The sequence below is a fragment of the Oryctolagus cuniculus genome, unplaced genomic scaffold (genome assembly GCF_964237555.1).
Source record: "Oryctolagus cuniculus unplaced genomic scaffold, mOryCun1.1 SCAFFOLD_38, whole genome shotgun sequence".
Classification (NCBI taxonomy): domain Eukaryota; kingdom Metazoa; phylum Chordata; class Mammalia; order Lagomorpha; family Leporidae; genus Oryctolagus; species Oryctolagus cuniculus.
In genome coordinates, this window is record NW_027208391.1 from 601,108 (window position 1) to 622,810 (window position 21,703).

General features: G+C 39.5%; 1 pseudogene; it reads left to right on the top strand.

Moving 5' to 3' along the window:
• Positions 1-800: 800 nt before the first annotated feature.
• On the top strand, positions 801-12,572 carry LOC138848402 (zinc finger protein 286A-like; annotated as a pseudogene).
• Positions 12,573-21,703: the final 9,131 nt, after the last annotated feature.

Here is a 21,703-nt window from a genome sequence, read left to right on the forward strand (position 1 = left end):
CTGCTTTATGTTCTTGGTAAAATGTGTGTGCTTGCTCTGAGTCCACATTCAAGTGACAGAAACAAAATCCACATCTTGGTTCAAGGAATCGAATGTATCATTAGGATTTCTTTTGTTTATTTGCAGTCAGTTGGCTGGGCTTCACTCAGCTTTATTCTTACATCTCCCACATGGCAGAGATGGCCATTGGCAGCCCCAGTGCTATGGTATTCTTCCTGTTAGAGAGATCAGCAAAAACAAAAAAATGCCTGCAAATAGTGTCACAAGCCCAGCACTGGAGCCGGAAAAGCCAAGGACTCTCTGGCCTCTTCTGGATCCTTTGCCTGTGTGTGTGTGTGTGTGTGTGTGTGTATGCAAACCTGTATGCATATGTTTGTATGCGGATAAGCCCCTCCCAAACCTCACATGGCAAATCCCATCAGAAACTTCTACTACTACCTGAAGAAGGAGGGAAGTAAAAACCAGACAAAACTTCTAATTACTGCAGTCATAATTTTGTCCTGCTGCCATGAGGTCCCACTTTTTCCATTTTCTTTCCTAAGATAGCACTAATATGTAATATCTCTCTGGAATTTCCTGACACAATTAAAAGACATTCTCATCTTTTGACTGATGAACAATTCATCTGTACAAATCCATTTAGCTACTTCTTACCAGATCTTTCTGTAATAACTTGTCTTCTTTGTAGATCAAGGGGGTGGAAACTATGCTGTAGATCTTTATGCATACCACAAGTATCTAAGGCCCATTTCTTCTTTCTTTCCTTTCCTTTTCTTTTTTTATGAATAGGGCTTCCCATTTCCAAACCTGAGAGCTACAATTTGGAGAATGGAAAAGAGCCATTGATGCTTGAGAGAAAAGTGCCCAGTAGCAGCTATCTAGGTGAGTCGGCGATGGGCGTCTTTAGACATGACAGTCCAGCAGGACAGTGAAGAAGTGGCATTTTCACTGCCCAAGGAAGAATATTAGGAGTGTAATGTGCCTTTATTTTTTTAAATCTTTTAAATTCTAAATCATTTCAGATACATACAGAAGTCCAGAAAAGAAAGGAATACGCATGTATTCATCACCAAGACTAAAGACATGGTAATATTTTGCCTCATTTGCCTCTTTCTTCACAATATAAAATGCATAAAAGCATTATAACTGCATCTTAACTGTACAGTCCTAATTTTCACAAAGTAAAGACATCCACATACCCAGTGGCTAGATCAGGAAAACAACTCAGCAGCACCCCTACAGGCCCCTCTTCGTATCACCTCTCTTCTCCCAAGGGTAACCTGATCCTAACTGGATACACCATAGACTAATTTTGACTGCTCTTGAGCTTCACATAAATGAAACCATATTGTATATATTCTGGCTTCCTTTGCAGAACATTAGCTTGTGCATATCATTGTATTTCCCACATTCTCATTGTTGTACATGCTTCCATTATGTCAGTATACCATTTATCCATTCTCCTGAAGGTAGGAATTTGAATAGTTTCCAGTTTGGGGCTAACATTGCTGCTATTTATATTCTTTACATGTCTTGGTGAACACATACATGCAGTCCTATTGGATATATACAATTAGAATTATTAAGCCATGAGGTAGGTGTGTGTTCATTTTTAGTAGGTAACACCAAAGAGGTTTGTAGCATCATCATTCTAGATACCCACCAGCACAATTTGTCAGTTCTATTTGTTCCACATGTTTATCAACACCTAATTGTCTGTCTTCATTTGAGCCATTCTTATGAATGTGTGATATCTTTTACTTAATAAAAAATATTAGACTCAGTTAAAACCCTTTCATTCTCTTCCTCTACTAGAAATAACACTATATCTTGAAATTGATATGAATCACTTCCCTGTTTGCATCCATATGTATGTATACACACATATACAGTTATGTGTGTACATAAAACAATATATATATATATATACTTTGTTATTTTTTCCTTCTGTTGTATTTTTTAACTTCATATTGTCTTTTTGTATTAAGCTATGTTTTAACACATAAGAATCATATTTATTTTAACTGTTATGGAGTAAGTCCACTATATAAATAAACTCAGCAGTTTATTTTTTATTTCTGTACTATTAGTAGCAGAGTTGCAATGATCATCCATTTATTGTCTCCTTATATATTCATGCTGATAGTTGGTTTAGGGTGCGTAACAGGAAGAGGAATTACTGAGACTTAATGTGTCACAGATTTAGCTTTATTAGGGATGCAAAGCTCCTACTGCCATGCTGGCCAACAGTTAATGTTTTCAGACTTGTTATTTTCATCAGTCTGACTGGTGTAAAATGCTATTACATATATATATTTACTTGAGAGGTAGAGTTAAAGACAATGAGAGGGAAAGAGAGAGAAAGGTCTTCCATCCACTGGTTCACTCCGTATTTGGCCTCAAAGGGGCAGAGTTGCAGTGATCTAAAGCCAGGAACCAGAAGTTTCTTCCGGGTCTCCCACGTGGGTGCAGGGGCCCAAGTACTTGAGCCATCTTCTGCTGTTTTCCCAGGCCACAGCAGAGAGCTGGATCAGAAGTGGAGCAGCCAGGACTCAAATCGGCACCCATATGGGATGCCAGCACTGCAGGCGGCAGTTTTTCTTTTTTTTTTTATTTAGTAAATATAAATTTCCAAAGTACAGTTTATGGATTACATTGACTTCCCCCCCATAATTTCCCTCCCACACGCACCCCTCCCATCTCCTGCTCCCTCCCCCATTCCATTCACATCAAGATTCATTTTCAATTATCTTTATATACAGAAGATCAATTCAGTATATATTAAGTAAAGATTTCATCAGTTTGCACCCACACAGAAACACAAAGTGTAAAAATACTGTTTCAGTACTAGTTATAGCATTACTTCACATTGGACAACACATTAAGGACAGATCCCACATGAGAAGTAAGTACACAGTGACTCCTGTTGTAGACTGAACAATTTGACACTCTTGTTTATGGCATCAGTAATCTCCTTAGGCTCTAGTTATGAGTTGTCAAAGCTATGGAAGCCTTTTGGGTTCGCAGACTTTGATTTTATTCCGACAGGGGCATAGTCAAAGTGGAAGTTCTCTCCTCCCTTCAGAGAAAGGTACCTCCTTCTTTGATGGCCCATAATTTCCACTGGGATCTCACTTGCAGAGATCTTTCATTTGGGTCTTCTTCTTTTTTTTTTTCCAGAGTGTCTTCGCTTTCCATGCCTAAAACAGTCTCACAGACTCTTCAGCCAGATTCGAATGCCTTAAGGGCTGATTCTGAGGCCAGAGTGCTATTTAGGACATCTGACATTCTATGAGTCTGCTGTGTATCCTGCTTCCCATGTTGGATTGTTCTCTCCCTTTTTGATTCTATCAGTTAGTATTAGCAGACACTAATCTTGTTTGTGTGATCCCTTTGACTCTTAGACCTATCAGTGTGATCAATTGTGAACTGAAGTTGATCACTTGGACCAGTGAGATGGCATTGGTACATGCCACCTTGATGGGATTGAATTGGAATCCCCTGGCACATTTCTAACTCCACCATTTGGGCAAGTCCGATTGAGCATGTCCCAAATTGTACATCTCCTCCCTCTCTTATTCCCACTCTTACATTTAGCAAGGATAACTTTTCAGTTAAAATTAAACACCTAAGACTAATTGTGTGTTAATTACAGAGTTCAACCAATAGTACTAGAACAAAAAATATTAAAATGGATAAAGTATTACATTGTACATCAACAGTCAGGACAAGAGCTGATCAAGTCACTGTTTCTCATGGTGTCCATTTCACTTCAACAGGTTTCCCCTTTGGTGCTCAGTTAGTTGTCGCCAATCAGGGAGAACATATGATATTTGTCCCTTTGGGACTGGCTTAATTCACTCAGCATAATGTTTTCTATATTCCTCCGTTTTGTTGCAAATGATTGGGTTTCATTATTTTTGACTGCTGTATAGTATTCTATAGAGTACATGTCCCGTTTTGGTTCCAGGTCTTAGCTATTGTGAACTGAGCTGCAATAAACATTAATGTGGAGACAGCTATTGTTTGCCAATTTAATTTCCTTTGGGTAAATTCCAAGGAATGGTATGGCTGGGTTGTATGGTAGGGTTATATTCAGGTTTCTGAGGAATCTCCAGACTGACTTCCATAGTGGCTTAACCAGTTTGCATTCCCACCAACAGTGGGTTAGTGTCCCTTTTCCCCCACATCCTCTCCAGCATCTATTGTTGGTAGGTATCTGAATGTGAGCCATGCTAACCAGGGTGAGGTGAAACCTCATTGTAGTTTTGATTTGCATTTCCCTGATTGCTAGTGATATTGAACATTTTTTCATGTGTCTGTTGGCCATTTGGATAACCTCTTTTGAAAAATGTCTATTGAGGTCCTTGGCCCATCTCTTAAGTGGGTTGTTTGTTTTGATGTTGTGGAGTTTCTTGATCTCTTTGTAGATTCTGGTTATTAACCCTTTATCTGTTGCATAGTTTGCAAATATTTTTTCCCATTCTGTCGGTTGTCTCTTCACTCTCCTGACTGTTTCTTTTGAAGTACAGAAACTTCTCAATTTGATGCAATCCCAAATGTTAATTTTGGCTTTGACTGCTTGTGCTTCTGGGGTCTTTTCCAAGAAGTCTTTGCCAGTACCTGTATCTTGCAGGGTTTCTCCAATGCTCTCTAATAATTTGATGGTGTCAGGTCATAGATTTAAGTCTTTAATTCATGTTGAGTGAATTTTTGTGTAAGGTGAAAGGTAGGGGTCTTGCTTCATGATTCTGCACATGGAAATCCAATTTTCCCAGCACCATTTACTGAATAGACTGTCCTTACTCCAGGGACTGGTTTTGGATCCTTGATCAAATATGAGTTGGCTGTAGATGTTTGGGTTGATTTCTGGTGTTTCTATTCTGTCCCATTGGTCTATCCATCTGTTTCTGTACCAGTACCATGCTCTTTTGATTACAACTGCCCTGTTGTATGTCCTGAAATCTGGTATTGAGATGCCTCCGGCTTTGTTTTTGTTGTACAAGATTGCTTTAGCTATTCGAGGTCTCCCGTGTCTCCATATGCATTTCAGCATCATTTTTTTCCAGTTCTGAGAAGAATGTCTTTGGTATCTTGATTGGTATTGCATTGAATCTATAAATTGCTTTTGGGAGAATGGACATTTTGATGATGTTGATTCTTCCAATCCATGAGCATGGAACATTTTTCCATTTTTTGGTATCCTCTTCTATTTCTTTCTTTAAGGTTTTGTAATTTTCATTGTAGAGATCTTTAACGTCCTTGGTTAAGTTTATTCCAAGGTATTTGATTGTTTTTTGTAGCTATTGTGAATAGGATTGATCTTAGAAGTTCTTCCTCAGCAATGGCATTGCCTGTGTATACAAAGGCTGTTGATTTTTGTGCATTGATTTTATATCCTGCTACTTTGCCAAACTCTTCTATGAGTTCCAATAGTCTCTTAGTAGAGTTCTTTGGGTCCCCTAAGTAAAGAATCATATCATCTGCAAAGAGGGATAATTTGAGTTCTTCCTTCCCAATTTGTATCCCTTTAATTTCTTTTTCTTGCCTAATAGCTCTGGCTAGACCTTCCAGAACTATATTGAATAGCAGTAGTGAGAGTGGGCATCCCTGTCTGGTACCAGATCTCAGTGGAAATGCTTCCAACTTTTCCCCATTCAATAGGATGTTGGCTGTGGGTTTTTCATAAATTGCTTCGATTGTATTGAGGAATGTTCCTTCCATACCCAGTTTGCTTAGAGTTTTCATCATGAAATGGTGTTGTATTTTATCAAATTCTTTCTCAGCATCTATTGAGATAATCATTTGGTTTTTCTTCTGCAGTCTGTTAATGTGGTGAATCACATTGATTGTTTTGCACACATTGAACCATCCCTGATTTTTCCTTGAAATCCTTCATCCTTTTGGAGTCACCTCTTACTCCTCTGGGAGCATCCTCTTAGCCTTCTTTTTAGAGCAGTTAGATGTTTGAATTGTTCAGACTTTGATTTTAATTTCCTCTCCTCTGTATAAATAGCTGTAAACTTGAGTGCTTAGATGGCTGTCATGTAATATTACTAAGTGAAGTGAGCTGGGTGGGTGCTGGAAGCTAGAATACATGCCTCAACTGAAAGCAAAAGCCTTCACTCAACTCACTGTCACTCAGGGGTAGGCAGACTTTGATATAAAGGGCTAGATGGCAAACAGTGAATTTTGTGGCACATGTTGTCTTCACAACCATTCATGTGAAAGCAGCTTCAACAATGTATAAAAATAAATGGGTATGACTATATTCCAATAAAGCTTTATTTAGAAAAGTAGGTAGCAGGTGACTGTTGCCAATTCCTGCCCTCACTGGTTGTTGACATAGAGTATCATTCTATGGTAATTTTCAAGACATGATCAAAATTTAGATTACTTTGTAAATTCTCCCTATTTTTAAATGTTGGCAACTAATTGTTTTTAATTTGCATAAACAGTATGGGTCAAACACAACATAGCAGTCAGACTTGGCCAACAGGTCATCTACCTGTAGCTTCTACCTTCCCCTTAGTCGTCTCATCATTCCCACAACCCACTATCATTTATCCAAATGAGTTCCAAATTGCTATTTCCATCCTAGGTCTCTCCTCAGAGCCTATTCTGAACACCTGCACAGTATAACTATTTGATGCCTTTATTTACTATGTCAAAGACATCTCAGTAAAACATGCTTAAAACTGAATGCCTGAAATATGCCCAAATTCCCATGCAAACAGGATACTTTTCCAGTAGTTGTCTTACTGATACTCCCTGCCTTATCAAAATGTACATGCCAGAACTCTGTGGACAGTTTTTACTTTTTCTCCTCTCCTTTATGCATGAACACATTTTCTTAATTACATTTTAATGTAATTAGCAAATACTCATGCACTATTAACACCCATATGCCTGTTGTTTGCCTGAATGGTTATGATAAATCTCCCCAATTCTGCCTTTGCCCCATGCCTTCCATTCTCTACATTGTACTGAGAGTGATGTTTTCAAAATCAAGTCAAATCAAGTTATCCCTTTGCTCCAAACACTTCAAGGATTCTCACACCCATTGGCTTAATGACCAAAATCCTTGAGGCTGACAAAATCTTGTAAAACTCTGGCTTTTACTCACTTTGACATTTTTACCTCCCCTGATTTCCCTCCTTCCCCGGGCTATGTCTTAGCAGTTCTTGAATGTTTTCGCATCCATAGACCTAGTGTAACTAAAAATTATTGAAGACTGTAAAGAGATTTTGTCCATACAGGTGATATCTACCAAAATACCACATTAGAAATGAAAACTAAGGTTCCAGTTTTGTGGTGCAGTAGGTTAAGCATCCACCTTCGGTGCCTGCATCTCATATGGCCACTGGTTCTAATCCCAGCTGCTCTACTTCCAATCCAGCTCTCTGCTATGGCTCAGGAAAGCAGTGGAGGATGGTCCAACTGCTTGGGCCCCTGCACCCATGTGGGTGACCAGGAAGTAACTTCTAGCTCCTGGCTTCAGCTTGGCCCAGCTCCAGTCATTGCAGCCATTTGGGGAGTGAACCAGTGAATGGCAGATAACTTTTTTTCTCTGTCTCTCCCTCTCTCTGTCTGTAATTATGCCTCTCAAGTAAATAAATAAATCAAAAAAGGAGGAAATATTAAAAAAATTAAGACTGAGCAAAAATAAGCTATTAATTTTAAAATAATTATAAACCCATTACCCTCTACTGCATTACAATTTTTACTACACTTTATCTTAACAAAAAGGCTAAGAAGTGATAATGCATTACAATTTTTATGAAGAAAATTTCATGAACAAAAATATGTTACCTATAAGAGTGGTGGGTTTTTGTAGTTTTCTTGACTTTTTAAAGATTTATTTTATTTATTTGGAAGGCAGAGTTACAGAGAAAGAGAGAAGTCTTACATGTGCTAGTTTACTTCCCAAATGTCCATAATGACCACGGCTGGGCCAGAGCAAAGCCAGGAGCCTGGAGCTTCTTCCAGGTCTCCCATGTGAGTACAGAGGCCCAAGGACTTGGGCCATTCTCTGCTGCTTTCACAGGCTCATTAGCAGGGAGCAGGATCAGAAGTGGAGCAGCTGGGATTCAAATCAACACCCATACAGGATTTCTTTTTTTTTTCACATTTCTGTAAATCTCTCCAAAATATGCCTCATCAAAGATAATTATTCTCATAGTTGCTGCTGAATGTAGTTTTTTGTGATATGTTGGGGTTATTTTATGTTTACTTTTTAAAGATTTATTTATTTGAAGGAGAAGGGGAGGGATATCTTCCATCTGTTGCTTTAACTACACAGATGGTCACAATGGCTGTAGTTAGTCCAGTCTGAAACCAGAAGCTGGGAGTTCTATCTAGGTTTCCCACTTGGGTGTCAGGGGCCCAAGTACTTGAGGTATCCTCCACTGCTTTCCCAAGCACATTAGCTGGGAGCTGGATTGGAAGCCGAGTAACTGTAATCCTAACCAGCACTGAGATATGATATGCTGGCATCACAGGCCACATCCTAACCCATTGTGCCATGGTACCAGCACCTGTGATATGCTGTTGTTCTAGTTTAAGTGTATGAAGAAAATCCATTATGACTAGATAGATAGTTGGAAAAGGGAGAAGTGTTTTATATTTACAATCCTTGTCAGATATAATTATGACTGTTCTGCTATAAGACTCTCAAACTAAGCAGGAGGTAGTTAATTAAAGATTAGATACAAGGACAGCCATTTGGCCTAGTGGTTAAGACACCTGCATCCCCTATCAGAGCTTGGATTTAGATTCTGGCTGTGCTCCTAATCCCAGCTTCCTGCTAGAGGGGATCCTGGGTGGCAGCAGGTGATGGCTCAAATGCTTAGGTCCCTGATGCCCCTGTAAAAGGCAGAGCTGGGATTCAGATTCATATGTTCTGATGGCAGAGCCCAATTTGCACTGTGCTTTACCTGGATGGCCCCCTCCCCACAGGGCTTTCCTACATTTCCTTCCCTCCACCTGCAACACTCACATCAGTGCTTGTGTACTTATTTTTTTAAATATTATTTATTTGAAAGACAGAGTTACAGAGAGGTAGAGGCAGAGAGAGGTCTTCCATCCACTGCTTCACTCCCCAGATGGCCACAATGGCCAGAGCTTTACTAATCTGAAGCCAGGGGCCAGGAGCTTCTTCTGGGTCTCCCACATGGGTTCAGGGGCCCAAGGACTTGAGCCATATTCTGCTTTCCCAGGCCACAGCAAGACCTGGATTGGAAGTGGAACAGCTGTGACTCGAACCAGCACCCATATGGGATGCTGGCACTGCAGGAGGCAGCTTTACCTGCTACACCACATCACCGGCCCACTTGTGTGCTTATTTCAAATGCTCATCCCAAACCCCAGCTCCAGCTCCTTTGGTTCAGCTCAGTGATGTACTTCCTTCAGAGAAGTGTCTCCCTCATATTCCTCCTCTCATTCTGTCTTCATAGCATCATATGCCTTTGACTTCTCAATACCTCAGTACTTTTAACAAGTATAGTTTTGTATTTGTGATTGTTAGATTAAATTCTCTTCCATCACGTACATAGGAACTATATGTGGTTTTCCTCAGGGACTAACAGTGCATGTAGCACATGGTGTATATTCATTAGATATGAATACTATTGAATAAAATCAATAAATAGTAGATAAGTTGGTGAATAGAATTTATTTCGGTGTAATAAAAGGAGAGATATAACTAAATCTAATTTAATATTATTCAAATGTTTAATTGTCATGGCACCATTTGTTGGAAAGACAAATCTTGTTCACTAACTGAAATACCTCCTTCATATTATCTCTAATTCTTATATATACTTGAATTTATTTTTGAACTTGCTCTTCTATTTCACTAATATATTTATTCCTTTGAACCACAGTTTATTTTGTCTTTATAAAAGTTTATTAGATACAAAAATTGCAGTATATTTATATTAAAGGTATTTAGAAAAGTTTAGCTCTCATTCTGGCCCTCTTTTTTATGTTCTGATATTTTCTCTATAAGTAATCATTTTCATTAGTTTTTCACGCATCCTTTGGCTTTTGAAACTATAACCAAATACTGTATATACAGGGTACATGAAACATCGTGGAAAATAGAATTAAAAGATGTTTGTTTTGTTTTGTTTTGTTTTGTTTTGTTTTTAAAGATTTATTTATTTTACTTGAAAGTCAGAGTTACACAGAGAGAGAAGGAGAAGCAGAGAGAGAGAAAGGTCTTCCATCTGCTGGGTCACTCCCCAATTGGTTGCAATGTCTGGAGCTGTGCCTATCTGAAGCCAGGAGCCAGGAGCTTCTTCCGGGTCTCCTACGCAGGTGCAGGGGACCAAGGACTTGGGCCACCTTCTACTGCTTTCCCAGGCCATAGCAGATAGCTGGATTGGAAGTGGAGCAGCCAGTACTCGAACGGTGCCCATGTGGGATGCTGGCACTTCAGGCAGCGGCTTTACCTGCTATGCCACAGTGCCGGTCCCAAAAGATGTTTATTTGGGTGTGGCAAGATTGAAAACCCTCTTTGGTTTTTTCATGATATGCATTTTCTACGATCTTTTTGAAGATTTTTATTGCTACCCTTCCCTTTTTTCCTACACCAAAATCAAACCATGCATGCTAAATTATACTCTTTTTTACTTAGAAATTACTTTGAGAGACCATAGAAGGTTTCTAATGAGGAGAATAGTAGAAAAGCATTGTTAGGAACATTAAACTGGCAGTGGGTTTTAAATTTGGAAGTGGTAAGATTGGAAGACTGAGAACTTAGAAGTCATAACTATATGCTGAGATAATTGCCTGGATATTTATTGCAGCAATGTGTGTTGTATAAAAAGTTACTTCTCCCATCTGACCTGATGCACTCATTGTCTGCTCATAAATGGATATATTGCTTCATATATAACCCATATTTTCCTATATTTCTGGATGTCTTTTCCCTCTTGGGACTCTCCTGGATGGAGTATACTCATTTTCTCTGCATATACTGAATATTTGTTTCCCTCCATTTGCTTCTCTTTACAAATCATCTAATGAGTCAGATCCACTTACTCCGTGAAGGCATGCCTTTCACTTTCATTAACTTTTACCTATTACAGAATTGCCTTTCTGTTGAGCACAGAAAATGAAGGGAATTTGCATTTCCAATGTCTTTCAGACATGGAGACAAGACCCAAGAGCAAGGATTCAACTTCAGTGCAAGATTTTTCCAAAGAAGATTCCTGCCAGGTTGCAATAATAGAGAGACTGACAAAGAATAATGGCTTGGAAACAGCTCTTGAATGTGACAGTTGGTTAGAGAATATGCAAGGAAGTCAGGAGAGACACTTGGGAGAAATGTTCACCAACATTGTTCATTACCTGAAGAAACAGATCATGAACATGATGTTGATGGGGAGAACTACAGTCAGAAGTCTGTTCTTACCACTCAAGACAGAGTTCCCAAAGGATCCTGTTCCTTTCATACACTTGATAAAAGATTGAAACAGAAGTTAAGCTTAATGGAAAAGCAGAGAATGTCTAAAGAAAAGAAGCCTCCTAACTGCAATGATTGTGGTGAACTCTTCACTTACCATTCAGTACTTATTCAATGCCAGAGAGTCCACACTGGAGAGAAATCTTATACCTGCAATGAATGTGGGAAATCTTTTACCCACAGAGCTAATTTAACAAAGCATCAGAAAACTCATACTAGAATTCTCTACCTTCACAGAAAGTTCATCCCTTCCAATTCATCAGAGAATTCACATTGAAGAAAAACCATATGAATGCTGCGAATGTGGGAAGGGTTTTAACCAAAGTACACATCTTGTACATCAGTTGATTCATACTGGAGTTAAGCCCTATGAGTGTAATGAATGTGATAAAGCATTCATTCATTTATCAGCACTTATTAAAATCAAAGAACTCATACTGGAGAGAAACCCTGTAAATGTCAAGAATGTAGGAAAGCCTTTAGACACTGTTCATCCCTTACTAAGCACCAGAGGGTTCATACTGGGGAAAAGCCATATGAATGTAGTCAATGTGGAAAAATTTTTAGTCAAAGCACACATTTTGTTCAGCATCAGAGAATTCATACTGGAGAGAAACCCTATGAGTGTAGTGAATGTGGGAAAACCTCTAGTCAGAGCTCAGATTTTGCTAAACATCAAAGAATTTGCATTGGAAGGAAACCCTACAAATGTAGTGAGTGTGGAAAAGCCTTCATTCATTCATCAGCTCTTACTCAACACCAGAGAACTCATACTGGAGAGAAGCCCTTTTGTAGGCAGCCCATAAACAAGTCATAGACAAGTCAAGGTCAGTCTTGGCTTGTGGAATTCCTGGGATGAAAAAGCCCCATACTCCCATGTTGAAGGAGAATGATCAAACAAGAACACTCTGTTAAAATTGACTATGTTGTGACTGTTTTGCAGAAAGCCTGATAAGTTGCTTGCATGTGTTGTTAACTTCTGAGTTGCCTTGAGTTACAGCTGGTTATACATAAATATCTCTGAGATACTGGAATAAATGAGCCTTGATCAGACTTTTGTCTTGGCTCCATTCTCTGCGCCCTTGTCCCTGTTTTCATTGCCACTCCCTCCTTCAGGTTCCGTTCAACTGGTGTGGCTGGCCAGCACACCCTTTAGATGTAATGAATGTGGGAAAAGCTTTAAGTGTAGTTCATCCCTCATCAAAGAATTCACATTGAAGAATAACCCTAAAAAATCCCTGAATGTAAAATAATGTAAGTTGGGTTTATAACTGTATTAAGTACCTAAGTGTTTAGATGTAAAGCCATTGTATGCACTTGAAGACTAATTTTATATAAGCATCTAATTTCACTCACATAATACATAGTTTTGAGCCACAGACAGGATGGTTCTTATGTCCATTGATTTGCTTATTAAAACTTCTGTCCAGAGATCTCAAAATTTTAATATTCAACCTCTCAAATACCCATCCAAGGAAATGCATGCAATCCCAGAGAGGGTAGCATTATAAATTATGAAATTGTTTTCCCTTCTCCTGGTCATATTGGAGCCCTATTGTAGTTTGTCACTTTGGAAAGGAAATTCTTATTTGATAGGTTAGGTTGATAGCTTATAGTAGATCCTTATCATGAAGAGTTCACAAAGTTATAAATCTTTGAATCCAAAATAGAGATCCAGATATACAGGTGATACATTTCTCTAGAAAATGTCATATCTATTATCCAAAAAAGCTAAATAAGCCAAGAGTTGAAAGTTGTTTTGGATTTCCTTCCTATCTCCCAAAAGTTGCTATCTACTTTTATGAATATAAACAAAGTATTTACAGCAGGTTCTGGGTTATGGTCATATGAGTTATATTAATTATAGATTGAGGCACTGTTATCCCTGTATATGGAAATCTATCTTCATTTTCCACCTTTTCCTGGAGTTAGCCTGAAATACAGAGTTGGTCAGAATCTTAAGTGTTGATCAAGCCCCTCTTTGTTTATCCTTGGCATTGAATAAATCCTTGGTTTTCTAATGTCCACAAATATCCAGGAAACATTGTTTCTCCATGTTATTTAGCATTCTGTAAATTGTGCTGTGTCACTTTGAGAAAAGACCCCATGGGTATTGAGGGTTTGGAAAGCTGATGGATTGGATCAATGTGTTATTATATTTAAGGTTCCAGTCAAGAAGAACTGAAGCAACTGTGAGACAGTAGCTCATACATCCCTGTCAGGTATGGAAAATAATAACAGGACAATCCTCAAGCAACTCACTTGACATAAGCAGCTGAAAAAGCAGTTTCTCTGTCCTTAATGTTTATCCTATTGTTGTTATTGTTGTTCTCCATGTATTGGTTGGTCTTTATCCCAGAGTTCTAAAGATGGACAAGGCATGAAATCACAGTGATATATTAGCATAAATTACAAGGGTGACCAAGACCAGTGGTGGGGTTGGAAACACAAAAGCCAAAGGTCAAATAAATAGTAAAACACTATGTAAATGCCATTTTTATTCTATATATGTTCTATATAAAGAAAATTATGTAAAATGATAAAAAGTACAGATTTCTACTTTCTTCTCTCCTGACTCCTATCCTTCATGATCAATTATCAGTCTATACTCTTGTCCCTTCCACATAATCCCAGTTACCTGTACAGTTCCCTCTCAGTAGAACTTAATTTTATGATGGAAGAAAAGTAGGGAGATAGATTAAAGAAGTAGGGATAGTGAAGAGCACTATCATTAGGGATGCATGGAATATAAATCTAGCAATGATGGAAATGAGAACAAAAGGGCTCTTGACAAAGAGATTGTAGAATGAACAAAAAACATTGAAGGAGATAGAGTTGGGAGGGAAGACTTGGGTCTGAAGGGTTTGGGTAGGATAATGGCTGACTCATCACAATATAGGAAAAGGAACTCTTTCACCACCTTAATATTCAGTATTAATAGTTTTGAGCAGACAACTGTAGCCCAGACCCATAGATAAACTTGGGCCTACAGTCCATTTCTCTAAATAAAATTTTATTGAAACTCAGCCACACATTCATTTACATGTTGTCTTTGGTTGCCTTTCCTTGCAGTGGCAGAATCAAGTAGCTACAATAGAAATTGTCTTCTGACTGCTTTAACAAAACAAAACTATGTAGCTTATAAGCAGCTGAGATATAGTTCTCATAGTTCTGGAAGTTAAGAGGTCCCAAGATCAAGGCATTGGCAGATTTGGGGTCTGATGAAGGCCTACTTTCTGGTTGATAGAAGGCACCTTTACACTGTGTCCTCACTAGGTAGAATGGGGCCCATCTTATAAGGACACTAATCTCATTCACAAGGGCCCTACCTACAAAGACCATCACATAGGTATTGACTGGGTTTCAGGGTATGGACTTTGGACATTCAGTCAACAGCAGATTGCATGTCCCTAAAATATTTACTATCTGGCTCTACAGAAAATGCTAGCTCCTATGCTAGAGCATCTGTCAAGAAGTGAGGTAGAGACAGAGAAAACAGAGAAATTGGAGAAGTTGTAGTAATGGTGAAGTAATCCTTCACTAGGGACTAAAGCCATTGAAGTTACCTCCATGTACCAAACTGGTAAGCAGAGCAATGCAGATGAACACTGAGTTGTTACTACTCCATAACAGTAGCCCTGTCCCTCTAGTTTGTTGTTAAGATTACAGAACCGTGTGAGTTTATGTGAAAGGAAAATAAAAGAGATGGGAAATGCATCAAAATGTTCCTAACTTAGGATGTTACAATGTGTTGTGGAGAGAATTGAAGCTGTGAAATGTTTTAAATATACCATATGGTTCAGTGAAAAGAAATTCATTTGGGGGCCACATTTAAACTAACAAAATATGCATGCCCACCATGGGTGTTTGAAAGTTGAGCTTAAAATCTACCAAGCTCAGTTAGCAATTGTGTGACCTTAGGAAGCAACTTATTCTGAGTCTCAGTTTCTTTATTCATAAAATGGAAATAAATCATCCCTTTCTCATAATGTTGTCATGAGGATTAAATAAGACAGTACATCGAAAGAATCTGGTGCAAAAGCATGAGGAGCCCCCCTTCCACTTATGCGAGCAAGTACTCCCAATTCCCCCTTCACTGTCTACATTTATTCCTAAATGAAGCAGTTAAGCATCAGAGTGTGGTGTGTGTGTGTATGTGTGTTTGTGTACATATGTGTACACTTGTATACAAGAGTGCCTCAGAAAGTCAGTGGAATTAAAAGTATGTATATTTTGGTGCTAAAGTTTTTCAAAACCTGTGCATAATATATTTTCATAATTCAGATTTCCCAAGAGCTTTTTGGAACCTGTGTGTATATGTATGTGTGTGTGTGTGTGTGTGTGTGTGTGTGTAAAATGATGTGGCTAAGAATCAGCCTGTGGAAGTTGAGAGTCATTGTATTCTCCATACTTTTTTTTTTTTTTACCTATTAAGAACCATGACTGCCCTGCTTCCTGGCCTGTCACAGAGTTGAAGATTTACTTCTTCCTGCTCTTGCTTCTTTTCTGGTGCTGCACAGCCTCTTTGAGATCTCCTGGAACATGCTTTTTTCCTTATGGGTCTGACTTAAACAGGGGCTATTTGCTGGCTCCAGAAACAAGTTTGCAATTTAATGTGAAGGGACTTAACTCCACTGTTAATTTTACTGGGAAATATGGCTCTTTGTGTTTCAGTATTTGTATTCATTACACCCGATGTTCAACTTGACTGTGTGTTTGTACTCCAGCGTAAATGTTGAAAGCTTTAATGTTGTGTGTTTCATATGTTTTTGGTTACCTATAAACAATTTGTTCTTACTATCCCATTGTCAATAAAGATGTTGTTTGTATATATTGACAATGGGATAGTAAGAACAAATTGTTTGTAGGTAACCAAAAACATTTGAAACACACACACATATATATACATATATATATATATATATATATATATGTATTTGCAGCCAATAGGGAGTGAACCATCAGATGGAAGATCTCTCTCTCCCTCTCTCTCTCTCTCTCTGCCTCTCCTCCCTGTGTAACTGATTGCAAATAAATAAATAAATCTTTAAAAAATAAAAGACTAGAACAGGATTCAAGTTAGAAGCTATATTATATATTATACATAATATATACATATATATTATATATAGTCAGGAACTTATATATTGTATCTATATAGGAACTATATTATATATATATATATATATAGAGAGAGAGAGAGAGAGAGAGAGGAACTTGTGTAAATTGCTTTTAAGTTCACATAATATAGAATCTTTCATGATGTAAAGAAGGACCAACATAAATTATCTCCATATCCAGGAAGCCAATCACATTCCTAATTGTTCATCTGGAAGATGAGATGGAGATGCCCTTGGGAGCCTACATATATATAAGTTGCGGAGGAGAGGAGGGTGGTTTCTATCATGTAGTACTGAATCTCAGGCCAAGCACAGGCACTATTCCCTTTGCAGGGGCAATGGGGCAACAATAAAAGGAAGACAGTAAAACCAGGCAAAATAGGCTTTAAAACACTGAAGTTTGAAATATATATGGTTTGGGGAAAAGCAATTTAACAGCACACAGATATAAAATGATTAAGAATAGGGGCTGGTGCCACAGCTCACTAGGCTAATCCTCCGCCTTGTGGCACCGGCACACTGGGTTCTAGTCCTGGTTGGGGCACCGGATTCTGTCCCGGTGCCCCTCTTCCAGGCCAGCTCTCTGCTGTGACCAGGGAGTGCAGTGGAGGATGGCCCAAGTGCTTGGGCCCTGCACCCCATGGGAGACCAGGATATTCACCCGGCCCCTGCCATCAGATCAGCGTGGTGCACTGGCTGCGGCGGCAACTGGAGGGTGAACCAACGGCAAAGGAAGACCTTTCTCTCTGTCTCTCTCTCTCACTATCCACTCTGCTTGTCAAAAAAAATTTAAAAAAAGATTAAGAATAATTAAACATTCAAATCTGTTGGTAAGTGTTCAATCATCTTTTAAAAGATACTCATAGTTTTTATTTCTTAGATAAATCCTCACTTTTAAAAATTCTAAAATGGGGCTGGCACTGTGGTGCAGTGGCATCCCAAATGGGTGCCAGTTCCAAACCCAGCTGCTCCACTTCTGATCCACCTCTATGCTGTGGCCTGGGAAAGCTATAGAAGATGGCCCAAGTCCTTGGGACCCTTCACCTGCATGGGAGACCCAGAGGAGGCTCCTGGCTCCTGGCTTCAGATGGGCATAGCTCTAGCCATTGCAGCCAATTAGGGAGTGAACCATCGGATGGAAAATCTCTCTCTCTCTCTCTCTCTCTCTCTCTCTCTCTCTGCCTCTCCTCTCTCTATGTAACTGATTGTAAGTAAATAAATAAATCTTTAAAAAATAAAATACTAGAACAGGATTCAAGTTAGAAGCTATATGTTCCCATGTTCTCTTTTCCCTTCTTATACTTATTTTTGGCCTAAAATGGGAAATATTGGGGCCCAGACCCATCTGAGTTCTCCCTTACCATAAATTTTACTGGTCAGGGGAAAGAGTATTCCCCTGTAGTTGGTAATACATGCAATGCGGCATCTATGGGTTACTGTATTGTTCCAGTTAATGCCCTAAAAAAATTATATGTTTTCACTGAATCATTTACATTTTTCACTATATACCTCTTTTTTTTTTTAATCTGTTCATCCATAAACCAGATAATCTGCCCTTAGCTTGAGTTACTCTAAATCAAAGGTACATACTTCACCTCCCTCCTACTCCCATCAGTTCACCCATAAACACATGATTAGTGTCAGAAAAGTACACATCATGGGAATCAGAGGCATTGCTAGATCAAGCCCATTCTTTTTATACTTATACATATATATTTATTTGAAGGACAAAGTTGCAGAGAGAGAGGGGTCATCCATCTGCTGGTTCACTTCCCAAATGATCACAATGGTGGAGCCAGGCCATAGAATGGAGATAGCAGTTTCTTCAAGGTCTCCCACATGTGCTCAGGGGTCCAAAGACTTGGGTCATCCTGTGCTGCTTTCCCAGGCCCGTTATCAGAGAACTGATGGCAAGTGGAGTAGCTGGAAACTGAACCAGCACTCATATTGGATGCCAACCTTGCAGGCCATAGCTTAACCTATTGCCCCACAACACTCTATTGAAATAGCCACTGTCGGGCTGGCGCCATGGCTCACTAGGCTAATCCCCCACCTGCGGCACTGGCACACTGGGTTCTAGTCCCGGTCAGGGTGCCGGATTCTGTCCCAGTTGCCCCTCTTCCAGGCCAGCTCTCTGCTGTGGCCCGGGAGTGCATTGGAGGATGGCCCAAGTGCTTGGGCCCTGCACCCCATGGGAGACCAGGATAAGTACCTGGCACCTGCCATCAATTCAGCATGGTGCACCAGCCACAGTGCACCAGCCACGATGGCAATTGGAGGGTGAACCAATGGCAAAAGGAAGACCTTTCTCTCTGTCTCTCTCTCTCTCACTGTCCACTCTGCCTCTCAAATAAAAAAAATAGCCACTGTCTCAGATACAGATTGGAAATCTCTAATCTGGAAATCAAAAAATGTTAAACACCAACGTGAGAACTCCATATCTGGACTCATGTGACTTGTCCAAACACAGACACACTAAAAATATTGTATAAAATTACCATTTAGTCATGTGTGTAAGGTGTAGATGAAATACAAATGAATTTTTTAGACTTGGATCCTAACCCTGAGATATCTGATTATATATTTGCAAATATACCAGAATCCCAAGAAATTCAAAATCAAATACACTCCTGGTCCCAAGGACATCAGCTAAGGGATACTCAACTTGTATAGCTTTTGCCATGCTGCATAGAAAGACAAGAACTAAGGGACCTTGCACTGATACCCTTCACTTCTACTTAGAATTTTATTCTCCAAAATAAACCACTTGCTCCCATCCAAACTTCTCTAATGAGGTCCAGAAAATATAGTCTCCTTTGCAGCTTTCTAAGTACTATGAGAAGTCATATGTATGCTATGCCTGACATTTTGACCTTATAATTATTTGAACTCCTTAGCTTAATGATGATTTTTTTTTCATTCTGGTGACTGGTTCCCATGGATATTCCTTGTCCATGCCCAGTATGGTTCAGACTGTCCTTGTGGGCAAGTTCTATGTGCCAGGTGCTAGGTGCTGATGATAAAATGATGGCAAAGACACAGGGCCCTTAGCTAAGAGAGATAGCTATGCAAACAGATCGCTGCAATCTGGTATGAGAAGTGCTAGTTCACAGGGTGCATCAGAGACCAGAAACACAGGAGGAACACCCAACACAGTGTTTCATGGTCAGATAAGTTGGCACCTTACAAAGCCAAGAAGATGCCATCACAGCTGCATCCCAGGGAGAAGGAATTGTGCATGAAGAAATGATATGGAAGGGTATGATGTTCTAGAGGGAGAAGGTGTGAGCTGAAGGTTTGTGATTTTCAGGAACTACATATTATGTGTTTATATTTGTGTAGAGCATGGAAAACAAGAGTAGCAGGGAGAAATGTCTTCCATCCGCTGGTTCACTCCATATTTGGCTGCAATGGGCTGGAGCTATGGTGATCCAAAGCCAGGAGCCAAGAGCTTCTTCTGGGTCTCCCACATGGGTGCAGGGGCTCAAAGACCTGGCCCATCCTCTACTGCTTTCCCAGGCCATAGCAGAGAGTTGGATCAGAAGTGGAGCAGCTGGGACTCAAACCGGCACCCATATGGGATGCTGGTGCTTCAGATATGGAAGCAAGGAACCAGAGGATTTCAATTGTCATTTTTAGCAAGTGAGATAACACAGACCAAGTTTAGTTTTGCAGTATGGACAATAGAAGGAAGAAGAACAAAACTGATGGCTGGGAGCAAGTGTGGAGGTTGTACATCAGCAAGTAGGGAAGAGACGGAGGCATCTCAGATAAAGCTTCCTCCTCTCATCCTCTGTAAAGGGCTCTCTGTCTTCTCCCATTGCTCATCTTGGTTCACAGCTATAACTAAGATCTCTTAAGCACACAGTTATACACACATATACTGGGTAGACATTATTTTTGGTTTGTATAAGCCACATTCTTAAAACAAAAGCAGTTTCCATTATCCAAAACAGAAAATGAGACAATAAATGTTGCTGTTTTCTTGGGAGACAAGATGTCAAGTTATAATTTTTTTAAGTTGATAAAGATTTGGACTTGATGAAGGAATTATTAAACTAGTAGATCAGCTTGAAAGAAAACACCAGAGAAGGGGTATTTGTGTGTGTGAGAGAGAGAGTGTGTAGAGAAGTAATAAAAGCTCAAATAAGATTGCTAATTAGAAAATTGGTCCTGCAGGGCTACTACCATAACCTTTGGAACTATCTTGTCTACCAAACAAAAATCATTTACAACTTACTGGTTGGTACAGCTTTATCTTTTTTATAAGTCAATGGTGACTACACACAGGCCCTATATGAATCAAGAGTCAATTGTAGGGGCTGTCGCTGGGACATAGAAAGCTAAGCCTCTGCCTATGGCACCGGCATCCCATATGGGTGCTGGTTCAAGTCCCGGCTGTTCCACATCTGATCCAGCTCTTTGCTGTGGCCTGGGAAAGCAGTAGAGGATGGCCCAAGTCCTTGGGCCACTTTGCTTGTGTGGGAGACCCAGAAGAAGCTCCTGGCTCTTGGCTTTGGGTTGGCAGAGCTCCAGTCATTGCCATCATTTGGGGAGTGAACCAGCAGATGGAAGACCTTTCTGTCTCTGCCTCTCCTTCTTTCTCAGTGTAACTCTGACTTTCAAGTAAATAAATAAATCTTTAAAAAAGAAGAAAAAGAAGAAAAAAATGTAACGAATGTGGGAAAGCCCTCTGTTGTTCTCCCAACTCAATCCATCAGAGGATTCATATGGAAGAAACCCTATGAGTGCACAGTCTGTGGAAAAGCCTTCCATAAATATGCACATCTTACCCAACATCTGGGAATTGATACTGAAGAGAAACTTTACATATTTCATGAATATTGAAAAGCATCTGACTAGACATCAAATTTGCCAGATATCAATGAGTTCACACTGGAGAGAAGTCCACTAAATACAGCAAATTGTGAGAAAGCTTTTAGCAGTGACCCACATCCCACTGGGCACCTCAGGACCCATTCTGGAGAACAGCCATACAAATGCAATGAATTTGGGAGAGCTTGCAGAAGTAATTTTCTTTTTCTTTTCTTTTCTTTTCCTTTTTTTTTTTTTTTTTTGACAGGCAGAGTGGACAGTGTGAGAGAGAGACAGA